The sequence below is a fragment of the Neofelis nebulosa genome, chromosome 4 (genome assembly GCF_028018385.1).
Source record: "Neofelis nebulosa isolate mNeoNeb1 chromosome 4, mNeoNeb1.pri, whole genome shotgun sequence".
Lineage (NCBI taxonomy): Eukaryota > Metazoa > Chordata > Mammalia > Carnivora > Felidae > Neofelis > Neofelis nebulosa.
Genome location: NC_080785.1, coordinates 63,899,197 through 63,912,811, shown reverse-complemented (window position 1 = coordinate 63,912,811; position 13,615 = coordinate 63,899,197). Strand labels below are relative to the sequence as shown.

General features: G+C 39.6%; 1 long non-coding RNA gene across 3 annotated transcripts; it reads left to right on the top strand.

Moving 5' to 3' along the window:
- Nucleotides 1-1,575: 1,575 nt before the first annotated feature.
- Nucleotides 1,576-13,307, top strand: LOC131509343 (uncharacterized). 3 transcript variants are annotated; one of them, XR_009260441.1, is made up of 4 exons: nt 1,576-1,725; nt 2,803-2,923; nt 6,171-6,367; nt 12,492-13,307. It is a non-coding gene; the product is annotated as an uncharacterized LOC131509343 (long non-coding RNA). The 3 variants fall into 3 exon arrangements; XR_009260443.1 differs by having other exon boundaries at nt 1,577-1,725; nt 6,171-6,330; nt 12,492-13,306; XR_009260442.1 differs by lacking the exon at nt 6,171-6,367 and having other exon boundaries at nt 1,620-1,725; nt 12,492-12,872.
- Nucleotides 13,308-13,615: the final 308 nt, after the last annotated feature.

The following is a 13,615-nucleotide window of genomic DNA, read 5'->3' as shown; positions in this document are numbered from 1 at the left end:
AGCCCAGGCTTCCCCCTCAATAGCGGTTTCCCTTTTTCCAAAACTGCTCTGTCTGGCTCTCCACATTCCATTCTTTTCTCTCCCCTACAATTTTTAAATAATTAAGACAAAATTTTAAGGGAATTGTATTGTGAAGGGAGTAAAAGTTATGCCCTGTAGGACTTTCTTGATGATAGAAGATCAATCAAAATCTTAAGACCTTACCAAGGAGCCCTCACTTGCAGAGCCTCTGTCTCCAACTCAGTTTTCCTGACCTCAGGTTCATGCATTTCTCTCAAACTGTGTCCTCCTCCTTCTATACTTTCCTGTAAGTGGCGTCTCTTGTATGTCACACAGGCAACTCCAAACCCTGCCTAATACATAGTCTAATTCCCTGTGGGATCCTGTTTTCCTCTATGGTCCATCTCCCTACCTCCCCTGGCATGTTTCCTGTAGGCAGTAAACACACACCCCCCCCCCCCCGCGCCCCTATCCATGGGGATATGTTCCACGAGCCCCAGTGGATGCCTGAATCCCTATATATTTTTTTTTCTAAAAAATACATACCAGTGATAAATACCAATGCCTAATTTGTTAAATAGGCATAGTAAAGGATTGTCAACAGTAACCAGTAATAAATTAGAACAATTATAATAATATATTATAATAACAATTGTGAGAATGTGGTCCCTCTCTCTCCCTCTCTCTCTCAAATTATCTTGCCATACTGTACTCACCCTTCTTGTGATAATGTGTGATGATAAAATGCCTGCACGATGAGGTAAAGTGAGGTGAGTGATGAGGCATGGCAACATTAATGTTAGGCTACTATTGACCTTTCTGACTGTGTTGGAAGGGGAATCCTCTGCTCATCTGCGTCTAGACTGTGGGCTGCAGGTAACTGAAACCAGGGGTAAGGGGAGGACTACTGTACCAGGTCTCTGGTACAAGTTGGAAAGGGTTCTCTTGGTCAATTCTGACCATCACAATTGCTCAACAACGTCGTTTGCACACACACTCTAGCTCCCAGGCACCACACACCTGTTTCTGCTTTAGGGCTTTTGCTACAGCTTATTTCTGACATACTGTCCATATCACATTCTCACAGAGGCCTTTTCCAACCTCCCAGTTTAAGAAGTCTCCCAGGTAGAGTTGTGAGATAAAATACAAGAGACAGAACTTAGTTTGAATCTCAGATAAACAATGAATATTTTTTTGTAAAAGTATATCTCATATATTGCATGGGACATATTTATTTATACTAAAAATAATGTTATTTATTTGAAATGTAAACTGAACTGTCTCCTGTTTTATTTTTATTTGTGGGGGGGGCATGGGCACATGAGTGGGGGAGGGGCAGAGGGAGAGGAGAGGGAGATAGAATCTTAAGCAGGTGCCACACTCAGCGCAAAGCCTGACACAGGGCTCCATCCCATGACCCCAGGATCATAACCTGAGCCGAAATCAAGAGCCAGACACTAAATTGACTGAGCCACCCAGGTGCCCCTCCTGTATTTTTATTTGCTAAGCCTGGCAACTCTCCTTCTGGTCATTTTCTAATATAACACCCTGTTGTAATTTTCTCCTGGCACTTACCACTACATGATATTCTCTTGCTTATTGAATTTTGTTTTTGTGTTTAATGCCTGTCATCCTCCACAGGAATGTAGGGTCCGTGAGAGCAGGAGCCCTTTTTGTCTTACTCCCTATTGTTGTCCCAGAGCCTAGGATGTTGCCTAGTATATAGTAAGTAGTCATTATACTCTGTTTAGGGGATGAACACACGTTTTCCAAAGACAAATGTTAGTTATCAAAAGTAGTCCATTTTACACTGCAATATTCCCTACCTATCTCGTACCTTGTATTTTGTGAGGAACCCATCTTTCGTGGAGCTCTGTTGTCACGTAATTACACATGGGTGCAGTTTATTCCTTACCACTCCTGATTGTGTCCTTCAGAACTGCTAAAATAAGAAAGGAGTCATGAAGTCCAGTTACAGAAAGAAAAGCTTTGAAAAGGCCATTTAAGAAACGAACAAAACTTTATTACATTTAGTGATCTTGAAAAAGAGAAAGGAGGTCATGTATTTTACCAGGCATATATATTTTAACGAATTTTTTTAAAACCTTAGTAATAACAATCAAAAATACATCAAAATTAACTCATAGGATATTGTCAACACATTAGGTTGTCCTGGGGTTAACTTTAAATGGTTTTTGGCAAAAATCTCACAATAAAGCCTCTTTTAATGTTTTTGAACTTTTTTTGTAGATGTAGTATTATATGAAATTCATAAATTTTTTTTAAAAAATTATTTTGTTTTTAAGTTAATTGGCTTTCTGGTAGTCTAAAGAAAGGTAAACAGTGTTTCTTGTTCATCCTGGTAAATGACGCTTTTTCTGGATATTTGTTTCCGTGGAATACAAATTCTCTGGAATGTGAATCTTATTGATAGAGGATAAAGTTCTATAAAATCTTTTTCACAAAAAGTTTCTATATCTTCTTTGGGTGAATTTGGCTAAGTGATCGTTAGGCAAAACGGTCTGAGCAAAATTCTGAGTTGAACAATTATGAGGAAAATCTAATCAATATAGACTGATGTTGTATAATTCAGATCTCTTTTTTTCCTAATTCCAATGTAAGGATCAGGATTTTAAATTACGTAACTGTAAATCGTGCTGTTTATTTACTTGAAGTCAAAATTGGTGGTGGTTGGTGTGTGTGTATAGAATCTAAAAATGTACATGAAACCTTTAATAGATTTTAAGTCTCCATTTCATTTGTATGCAACGTATGTATAACATATCAATGTTTTGCTTTCAGAACACAGATCTCTCTTGGACACTGGTGATCAAAGCATCTATCTATCATGATATTCAGAACTCCCCTCCAGTATTAACTAAGGATGTTAGATTTTGCAGCTTCTTTCAGAGCAGTTGCTAAGGTGGGTCAGCATAATTAGAAGGCTTCCCTTCCCCTGTCCCCGAAAGCAACTAGGTTTTGCTTGAGTGAAACAAATAAAAAGCAGGAGGCTGGCCAGAGGTTGTAAAGAGTGGGCAGTGAGCTCCCCCAGAATTCCTCTTGGGTGTATCCTATCTTCTCTTTTGTTTGGTGAGTGTGTGTGTGTGTGTGTGCGCCCATTAGCTGATGAAACCCCCTTCCCGTTGAACTGGGACGGAACTAAGTGAGCAGGGTGTAGCTTTGGAGGGTTCTGAAATCTAAGAACAAGCTTCCTTTCCCACCACTTTATGCTGAGTCAGTTCGCGGCAGAGTGCTCTGCAGGATCTAGAAGCCTTTGTGTTCAGATTATTTTACTAGCTACAAAAGCCACACCCTTGTGCTACACAAACAGAACACTTTGTCCTTCCAGGAGGTCCGTACTTTGACCACAGCCCTGGGATTTCAAAGCTGCCTCACAGTGGCTCGCCTATTGTGATGTAAAGTGTTAGGCCAGTGAGAGTCTCTGAGTTATAATGCAGATTTTTACGATTGTGAGCTCTGGGGCTCACGGGCCAGTGGAAGCTTTGAACAACGACCATCACTTAAAAACGCCTCAGAAATCCATGCATTACACTCTCACAAAAGAAAATAGTACAGTGACAGTGAGAAAGAAATGGAATAATGTGTTTTGATTTAGAAAAATCCAGACTTTTATTTTCTAACAACACGTATTCATTTAGAGCAAATACAGCCCCCCCTCCCCCTCCCCCAGCCCCTCCACTCCTTATCTGTGGTTTTGCTTTCTGGGGTTTTAGTTACCCGCAGTCAACCATGATCTGGAAGCAGATGATCCTCCTCTGGACCAGCAGTCAGAAGTATTATCGTATCTATATGTTGATAGGAGCCTAACCCTCACAGTGTCCACATCACTCACCTGACTTGTCCCATCACGTAGGCATTTTATCACCTCCCACCATCACAGGAAGGAGGGAGAGTACAGTACCTTAAGATATTGTGAGAGAGAGAGAGAGAGAGAGAGATCGATCACATTCACATAACTTTTATTATAGGATATCGTTATACTTGTTCTATTTTATTATTAGTTATTGTTGATCATCTCTAACTGTGGCTAATTTATAGATTAAACTTTATCATAGGTATGTGAGCATAGGAAAAAAAACATAGTATATAATACAGGGTTTAGTACTATCCATGGTTTCAGGCATCTGCTGGGGGTCTTGGAACATTTACCTGGCAGATAAGAGGGGACTACTGTCCCCATTTAGATTTGTTAGGATAGTAAATTATCCATTGGTCCACACTGGTACCAGCAGGAAAGAAGTGGCTGGAGGGCTGAACTTGGAGGCTAAGCCACACCTGGCAACCTAAATCTCCAGCTTCTTCCTAGCATAGCAGCAATCATTTTCATGAGATCTTAGTCATATCCTTATTCTCAAACTCTGTTACAGGCTCCAATGCATTGTACATAATATTATATTTCTAACTCAATACGGTAATAATGAAACTACCTTTACGTGAATGGTGATCACTGCCCTATGCACTGCACTGTACTAAATGCTCCATTTTCTCCTTTAATTCTCAACATAAACTTGTTGTAACTTCTGCTGTAATCCTTTTTTCACTAACAAGGAAAGCGGCTTAGAGGTGTTAAATCTTTAGACATGGTCACTCAGTTAATGAGAAGAATTGGGGTTCTAACAAGGCCTGGTAGATTCCAGAGCTCAAGATCATAACTTGCAAGCCCATTAATTGCACGAGACTTTGCACTAAATTAAGGAGGATTTTGAGAGGTAGCCTGGACAAACTGGAAGGCCAGAGGACTTGCTTTGAAGTGTTGCCCTAGGAAGCACATTGGTTTTATTAGATAGGATGCCAGTTGTGGGGGGATGAGGCACGTTGACAGCTATTGCTAGTCACCTGAGCATCCACCTGGCCTAACCAGCTTTGTCCCCCAAACCCTTGGCAAAACCATTTCCTCTCCTAATGCTTTGCAACCTTTATAAGATAATGTGGGATATCATTTTTCCTTTAGCCAAGTAGATCTTAGTGAATTCTCCCTTTTCACTATTAGCACCCCCCTTCCTGGAATACACATTCATTACCATCCACCAAACTATATCCTAAACCATTCTGCAAAGTGAATTTCACACCAAAGTTATTGACATTTTTTCTGAAGTCTCACACTTAGACCACTCCTGCAAATTTCAGCCATTACAAGAACTATTGTGAAACAACCTACCCCTGGCTTTTTTTCTTAACAAAACCTAATTGTATCTGTATGAGGCATTTAAAAATTTTTGACGGGGGGGGGGGTATGAATGCTCATGTTTTTATTCTTTTATTTTGATACGTGACTTTAATAGCAGCCAAAAAAACTAGTGTGTGTGTGTGTGTGTGTGTGTGTGTGTATACAATTCTTTTGGTAAGTCCTCAAACTGAATGCAAATGATTCTAAGAAGTGTTTCTTTCATTTCTTTTTGTAAATGTGAGCTGATTTGGTCACTTTTTTTTCCTGAAAACACACTCTTCTCATGCCTTCTGTGCCACCACAGTCCTCTGATTTTCTTTCTGTCTCATTTGCTGTTCTTCCTTGCTCGTCTTTGCTAGTTTTTTTTTTTTTTTCTTGACTCAACTGCTCCATCTTGGAGTACCTTGGATTTGACTTTGATCTCTCTCCTCCGTCTCTTCTCTATCCCTTTCTGACCTTATCCAGCCCCATCCGAATTTAAAAACCCTCTCTAGGGCACCTGGGTGGCTCAGTCGGTTAAGCATCCGACTTCAGCTCAGGTCACGATCTCACGGTCTGTGAGTTCGAGCCCCGCGTCGGGCTCTGGGCTGATGGCTCAGAGCCTGAAGCCTGCTTCCAACTCTGTGTCTCCCTCTCTCTCTGACCCTCCCCCGTTCATGCTCTGTCTCTCTCTGTCTCAAAAATAAAATAAACGTTAAAAAAAAAAAACCCTCTCTACACTGAAGATCTAACATTTCTATCTTCAGTTTTGACATTTCCCCTAGTTCCAGATGTCTAGTCCATGACTCCCTCCCTATGTACAATGACAAGATTTGTCACATATACAAAGAAGGGCTTTTAATTTTCTCTCAGAATGATTCCTCTTCTAGTCTCGTCCATCTTGGTTATATTTAAACTGCTACATACCATGTTGTTCATGCTATTTCATAGTCTCTTGTTTCTGTATCTCCCCCATCTCTGTCATTCTTTTCTCTCTCTACAGACTAGCTCTTCACTTGTATTACTTCCCGGTGATGGTGCTGAGGAGAGAGGGACTGAAGCTTCTGAATTCCAACTCCAGCCCTGGCTTTGTAAAGAAAGTCATTTGGATAAGCTCTTGTTAGCTGTCTGTCCTGATCTACAATGACCAGCATGGGACTAAGGTCATATGCTATCATCAGGCCTCACCTCTAGTTATGAGTAAGGCAGTTTTTCAGAGAAGGGTGTGAGATGGGCTTACATCCTGGTAATTGTTTACAATCATATCAGATTTATTTTTATTTTAATTTTTTAAATGTTTATATTTTGAAAGAAAGAGAGACAGAGGGCAAGAAAGGGAGGGGCACAGAGAGATGGAGACAGAATCCAAAGCAGGCCCAGGCTCTGAGCCATCAGCACAGAGCCTGATGCGGGGCTCAAACTCAAGAGTGGTGAGATCGATCATGACCTGATCCAAAGTCGGACACTTAACCAACTGAGCCACCCAGGCACCCAGTGATTTTCAATAATTTTTACAGTCATGGCCCCCTTGACTTGAATGCTCATGTAAAAATTTAGAAAGAATCACACTTTTATCAGTAATGATTGTAGTCAACAGACTTCTTTTTGTGTTCCAGCATTTCTTCTTTTTCCCTGTTGATTAACAAAGAACTTGGACTGTATGATTTCCCAACTGACCCTAACATAAGCTCTTTCTCAAGTTCAGCCCAGCAAGTTTGTTTCCCTTTATTTCTTTACTGAATGTGCACGCCTAGTTTGGACTCTTTGCCAAGTAGGCCTTTTGGGGGTAATCTGATGTACTAAGAGTAGCAGTGACTAAGTAGCCTTGAATTCAACCAGAGTCTGTTAAAATTGATGTAATTATAACCTTTACAATATGATCTTGAGTAACTGGTGGGGGGGGGGGAGGAAATGCACTACAGGAATTCCCCAAAGGAATCTAGTGAGAGAAAAAAAATACAGCAAATACTCTTAATTTTGACAATTCAAGGGAAGTCTGATGGATGATACTCACCTTTCTTTAGCCACAATCTTTTTTTTTATAACTAATTTTTTTTTTAATGTTTTATTTATTTTTGAGACAGAGAGAGACAGAGCATGAACAGGGGAGGGGCAGAGAGAGAGAGACACACAGAATCAGAAGCAGGCTCCAGGCCCTGAGCCATCAGCCCAGAGCCCAACGCAGGGCTCGAACTCACGAGATCGTGAGATCATGACCTGAGCTGAAGTTGGCCACTTAACCGACTGAGCCACCCAGGTGCCCCTCTTTAGCCACAATCTTAATCCATACTAAGTCAGTGCATCACAGAAGGAAAAGTTGAATTGTATATGCTAAGATTTATCTTTCTAAAAAAAAAAAGTCACATTCATGCCCGCCCTCAAAAGGGGGAGGAGCTTCTCTCTTCATGAACTAGAGTTATTCATCTTATTTCTTACCTCATCAGTTTCTCAAGAGTAATTTTCAAATGGAAATCTACTAGGCAGTTTTGTTGGGATGGGCCTTCCTTTCTAGCAATGCAGTTATTTCCATTTAATAATTAGATAATTGTTATGGAAATTCCCTCTTAAAAGCATTACTTTAAAAAAATTGTACAACATTTCTCCTCAAACTTCTTAAAGAATGCGTATGTCACACCAAGAATAAATGATGTGAAATTGCTTTTCCGGGACATTGTTCCATTAGAGTGAAAGTAAAACAGTGTTTTAGTAGCCCTTTGCTTCATAGAATAATCATCATGACTGTCATTGTCATGAACTAATTTTGGTCTATTTGAAGACAGAATTCTCTACATGACAGCTAAATTGTTTTGATTACTTGACATGTCACAATATGAAAAATGGTACCACTGAAATTTCCTCACTTTTCCTCCTTTATTGAATCTGAATTATACACCCAAACTGAGAAAAATCAGTCATTGGATAATGAAGATATTCACAAGCAAATGAAAACAAGAGTGAAAACAAGAGTATATATACATATATATATATATGTATATATATATTAAAAAGGGTGAGTTGCGTAATAGATCTTGTGTTATATAAAATCCATTTATCTTCATGAATGGTGTTGCCACCAGTTTTCAAGCAAACTGATAAAAAAATCTTTGGTAGAGCAGTACAGCCTACGGAGAAGATTCCAGTGGGATCCTTGTTCTGCTTCTTCATTGTTTTCTTCTTATTGGAAAAAAAACAATGAGAACGATCACTGATAAATCTTCAAAATTTCTCCAGAAGGAGAGAATTATAAACTCTTCTCAGAACACTTGCATTGGATAATGAATTCTGTGGTCAGATGAGTTTGGGGACCAGTACTGTATTCCATGATTTTCATAAAATTTCCATGATTTCAGCCATGGTCCAGCCTCTTCTTTAGTGTCACTATACAGCCAACCATCTTAACTGACTGAGCCACCCAGGCGCTCCTCCCCTCCCACCACCCCCCCACCCCCCCGCCCCAATAGCTAGCCATCTTTATAACATGTTTTCCTGGAAGTTCCACAGACAATTCAAACTCCAAAACTGAACTCAGGATTTTGGGGTTTTTTTTTGTTTTGTTTCATTTTTTGTTTTTTTCTTTTTCTTTATATCTGCTTTCCTACATCCATTTCCTGCCAGCTATCTTCTTGTCCAAGCCAGAAAACTGATATTCATCCCATATACCTCTCTCTTTGTCATTTCCCTCCCCCCAACCTTGGTCAGTCATCCAGTTCTTTTTTATTTCATGCCTTTCTGATCTCGCTGACACTTACTCTTTTTCTCTATTGTCCATCAGGCCACTAATCTAGGCTCTCACTTGGAAGGCCTGCATTTTTCTCCTCTTCCTCCAATTCATCCTTCACACTGTTGACACAGATTTCCTACACAGCTCTTGCCCAGCAGGTCCCCTATTTATGCTTTTTAAGTGGTTCCCCTTCAGGGTAAATGTCCTACCTCCACTCTTTCCCCCTCAGATCTTCTGTCTTCTTTTCATGAACCCTGTGTTTCAGAAGTTCCCTAAAATTGATGTTCTCTGTCTTCCCATCACTGACTGAACATACTATTGTGCTGAAAACACTCTTCCTATCCTTTTGCGATAGGCCAATTCCTTCTCATTCGAGGCTCAGCTCCTGTGTAATCTTCCCTGATGCTGAATAATGTGCCCCATCCTTATGCTTCCTAAACACCTAGTACATAACTCTGATATAACATTACAGGGGAATGTGATGGTCTGTGGCTAAAAGAATATTGCCCCTGGAATCAGACAGATCTGTGTTTGAATCATGGATCTACTATTTATTAAATAAAAACCCAGAAATGTGGTTTAACCTCGACAGATCTCAGCTTTTTATCTGTAATTACTTATATTGATAATACCTGCCAAATGGAGTCTATGTAAGTTTTAAGTGAAACCAAGTGTATAAAAGCATAAAAAAAAATAGTGCCTGGTGTAATAGGTAGATATAGTTGGGTCTCCCCCAAAACTGTGGGTGTATCGTGTTCTTAGGATTCTCAGGGCTGGGAATAGAATTGGTCCTTTGAAATTCTGACATCCTGTCAGCATTTGACACTCTTGCCAACTCCCTCCTTCAAAAATACAGTCTCCTATCTTGGGTTTCCTGACATAATTCTCATTTACATTCTCCCTACTGTTCTGGCTACTCTTTTTCCATATATTTTGCTGGGTCATTTCTCACAAGAACAACTGTTTTTCTACTCTCTTAGATTAAATCTCAGAGGCATGTGAATTAAACCGGTGAAAGACAGGTTCATAGAAAAGAAGGCATAAAACTTATTATTTTTTTTTTTAATATTTATTTTTGAGAGAGAGAGAGAGAGAGAGCACAAGGAGAGGAGGGGTAGAGAGGGAGAGGACCAAGAATCCAAAACAGGCTCCATGCTGACAGCAAAAAGCCTGATGTGAGGCCTGAGCTCACAAACCTTGAGATCATGACCTGAGCCAAAGTCAGATGCTTAACTGACTGAGCCACCCAGGTGCCCCTAAAATCTTATTTTTTATTTTATTAAAAAAATTAAGTTTATTTATTTATCTTGAGAGAGAGTGGGGCAGAGGCAGAGAGAGAAGGAGAGAGAGAATCCCAAGCAAGCTCCACACTATCAGTGCAGAGTCTGATGGGGGGCTCGAATTCACACACTGTGAGACCATGACCTGAAGCAAAATCAAGAGTCAGATGCTTAATGGACTGAGCCACCCAGGAGCCCCTAAAATCTTATTTTTAATTTTACACACATGGGGACTCCACAGAAAAGAAGTAAAACTTCCCCCGAAGAGTTTTCATGAAGATTACATAAGGTAATGTGTATAAAGCACTTTGTATTGTGAGAGGCACACAGGAAGTTCAAAATAAATGTTAGTTGTTGCTATGATCCATTACTACTGTCTTTAGCCCGTCAGCCATCCAACATTAGTGATCTTTTAAAAATGCAAATCAAATCAAATCATATTTCTACTACAAACTCTTCAATGGCTTTGTGACATCTTTAGAAAATTGACCTTTACAAGACTTGTGTGACTATGATCCAGCTAGCTGTAGTTGAAAGTCCCAGCACGATCTTATACTGCTCTTCCTGTTGATTTTTTCCCCCAGAAATTCTGGATTTCTTTCATTACTTATCTATATGACCCTCTTTTGCAGGCGGGTTTGCACGCTTCTAGTTCTTTCTTATCTGACATACAGTCCTGGCACTCACTCCCTCCAAGTCCCTCAGGCTTTGGTTGTTTAGGAAATCCTACTCTTCTTTGAGTTTTGTTTTGTTTTCCATCAGGTTTTAGAGGAAAAAAATTAACCAACTTTTTGGAGGTGGGCTTGTTCTTTTGGGTTCACTTCTTTCTTTTTTGTAGTGTTCCTCACGATTGTGATTTCTTTCTTTGCCCATTATTCTCATGTTATGCTTTGATGATGGGGAACATCTCTGTCTTCTTCCTGGTTGCACTTCCAGTGTATACCGTGTGGAAGATGCTCAGTAATTCAATATTCACTAAGTGAATGAATATTATGGCCAAAGTGTTGATAATTTCCCATTTATTTTTTGCATATTTCTTCTCTCTTAAATCTTAAACCAAAATTTTCTCTAGTCTAATCCAGAGATTAGATTCATGCCATCTAATAACTTTGATTATTAGATGTGTATGAGTATTAAGAACAAATGAACGATGCTCTAAAAGTCATGAGATTTCTCTCAGAGAAATGTCTACATCTGCAAAATTTTCTTTAGAAAATAAGTTCCCAGGCCTGATACATTTTTAACGTTCAATGAATAAATTATTCATTCAATAAAATTGAGTGTTCTTGATTATAAAAATACTTCTTAATCAGTACAGCATGTCAGTATGGTTGCTATTCTGTTTATTATGACAAAACTGCTTTCAGACATATTTTTACCACAAAAGGGGACATTAGGTTTTATATGGATAGGACTAAATATTTCACAAAATGTATTTTAATTGTGGTCTAACTTTTTCTATTCCTCAATATACTAGTTTATAAATACAGAATTGATCGGTTCTATAAGCTAATGGAAACCGAGGTCTATTGTATTAAAATATCGGGACCCCTTAGATTGTTTTACGTCTGGTTCGTTATTCTTTAACAGCAAAGAGCAACTTTAGCGTTTTCTTCCTCCAGACTTGTAGCAGGTCATGAGATTTGCCCATAGCATTACCTTTCATCATTTTATTGCTCATTCTACCTTTTTAAAAAATCTCCTCACTGTCCCACGCAGCTAAGATAAATGGGAGAATAACTTAGTGGAGCTCACCCTTTTAATTAGTCACTCGCTTGGACTCTGAGCAACTAAGCCAGCACCCACATTGCCTCCAAGATTTATAGCCCAGGGTGGTAGCTATAAATAGCCCATTTCTATCTACACTTAAGTTTCAAAAAAAAAAAAAAAGGAGTGTTGCTGTAGATAAGGTCAAAAATAAGGTTTAGTGGGGAATATAATTCTGGAAGACAGCTAACCACCGCTTTAGAAAATATTATAAGGAAAGAAAATTTGAGTCTTAGGTCTTTACTGTTTCTATACTGTCATGAATCTTGATACCTGCAGCTCTAATATTGTTTACTTCACACAGTCCCTCTGTGCCTCAGATATTAGCTCTTCTCCCAGGACGTATATAGTGAATAGTGATTACGTGTTGCCATCTTGACTGTCTAACGTAGGCCATGGGTTGTATTATCTCTAATTCTGTAATCCCATATTTTTTACATGAAGAAACTACATATCAGCATGGCTAAGCAATGTGCCCAGATTCTTCTATATAGTAAGTTAGGGGGTCTGATGTTCAAATCCAGACCTTTCTGACTATAGTCTGTTCATTTTGCAGGGTACCACATTGCTTATCCTCATCATTGCAGAGCAAGACAAGACTGTATCCAGAGGGCTGATCTCATTATGATGGAAATCACAATGATGGAAAAAATCTTCCATCATTTTTCATATCTCTTGCAACTCCCTGTCCCTTCCCCCCACCAGGTAGGCTCCTTCTTGGTCCACTCTGTCCACTGCTTATACCTCCCTCCACTTTTGGCAGTTGACCTTCCTTAAAGGCATTGCATCATCAAAATACTTTCCATTAAGAGCTAGGTCTACTTAGAGCTGGGTTTGTTCATAATAAAATGTCAGTTTTTGAACAAAGTACCAAATGAGGGCAGGCCTCAGCTAAAACTATCTATAGAAATCTCACCAATACAAATTTGTTCCCTAAGTGACTTAAAATTAAATAATTTCCCTGAGGGAGTTAATACTTCTTGCCACTGTTTAACTTGAACTGAAGGTTTTAGTCAAATTTTTTTTTTCCTACCAATAAACTGGGACCAGCTTTCCTGAGTGAGTGTATGGGGGGTGGTGCAGGGTAGAGTGAGGAGGAAGGGAAGACAGGCCTGGGTGAAAGAGGATATTCATGAGGTCAATTTTGGATACTGACCTTTCTAGGGAGAGCAGTTCTAGAATAAATGCTATTCGAACTGGAACTGCTAGAGGCTGGCAAAATCTGTTCCTTGTGAGCACGAGGCACAAGGAACATGGTTACGTCTCAGTCTTGGAAATGAGATGTTTCCCAGTGTGGATAAGGGCGGTGCTTGAACTCTGGAAAATTGATATTGTGTTCCCATCTTCACCCGTTCATTTCTTCATAGCAAAAGGCTTCTGTCTGAGCATACTTTCTTTCATGCATTCTATGTCCTACATATGTCTTGATGACAAATTACTAGGTTGCATGCTACCCACTCAACTTGCCTAAAGAAGTTTCTCGTAAGCATCCTGGGGACTCTCATCAAAGAAATGTGCAGAACATATAACTGGCCTCATGGAACTGGGAGATTTGTCAGGAACTGACTCTCCTTTTTTCCCTTTCTGGGGCCACATGGTCTCACTTTTTTTTTTTAATGTTTATTTATTTTTGAGAGAGACAGAGATAGAATGCGAGTGGGTTGGGGCAGAGAGAGAGGG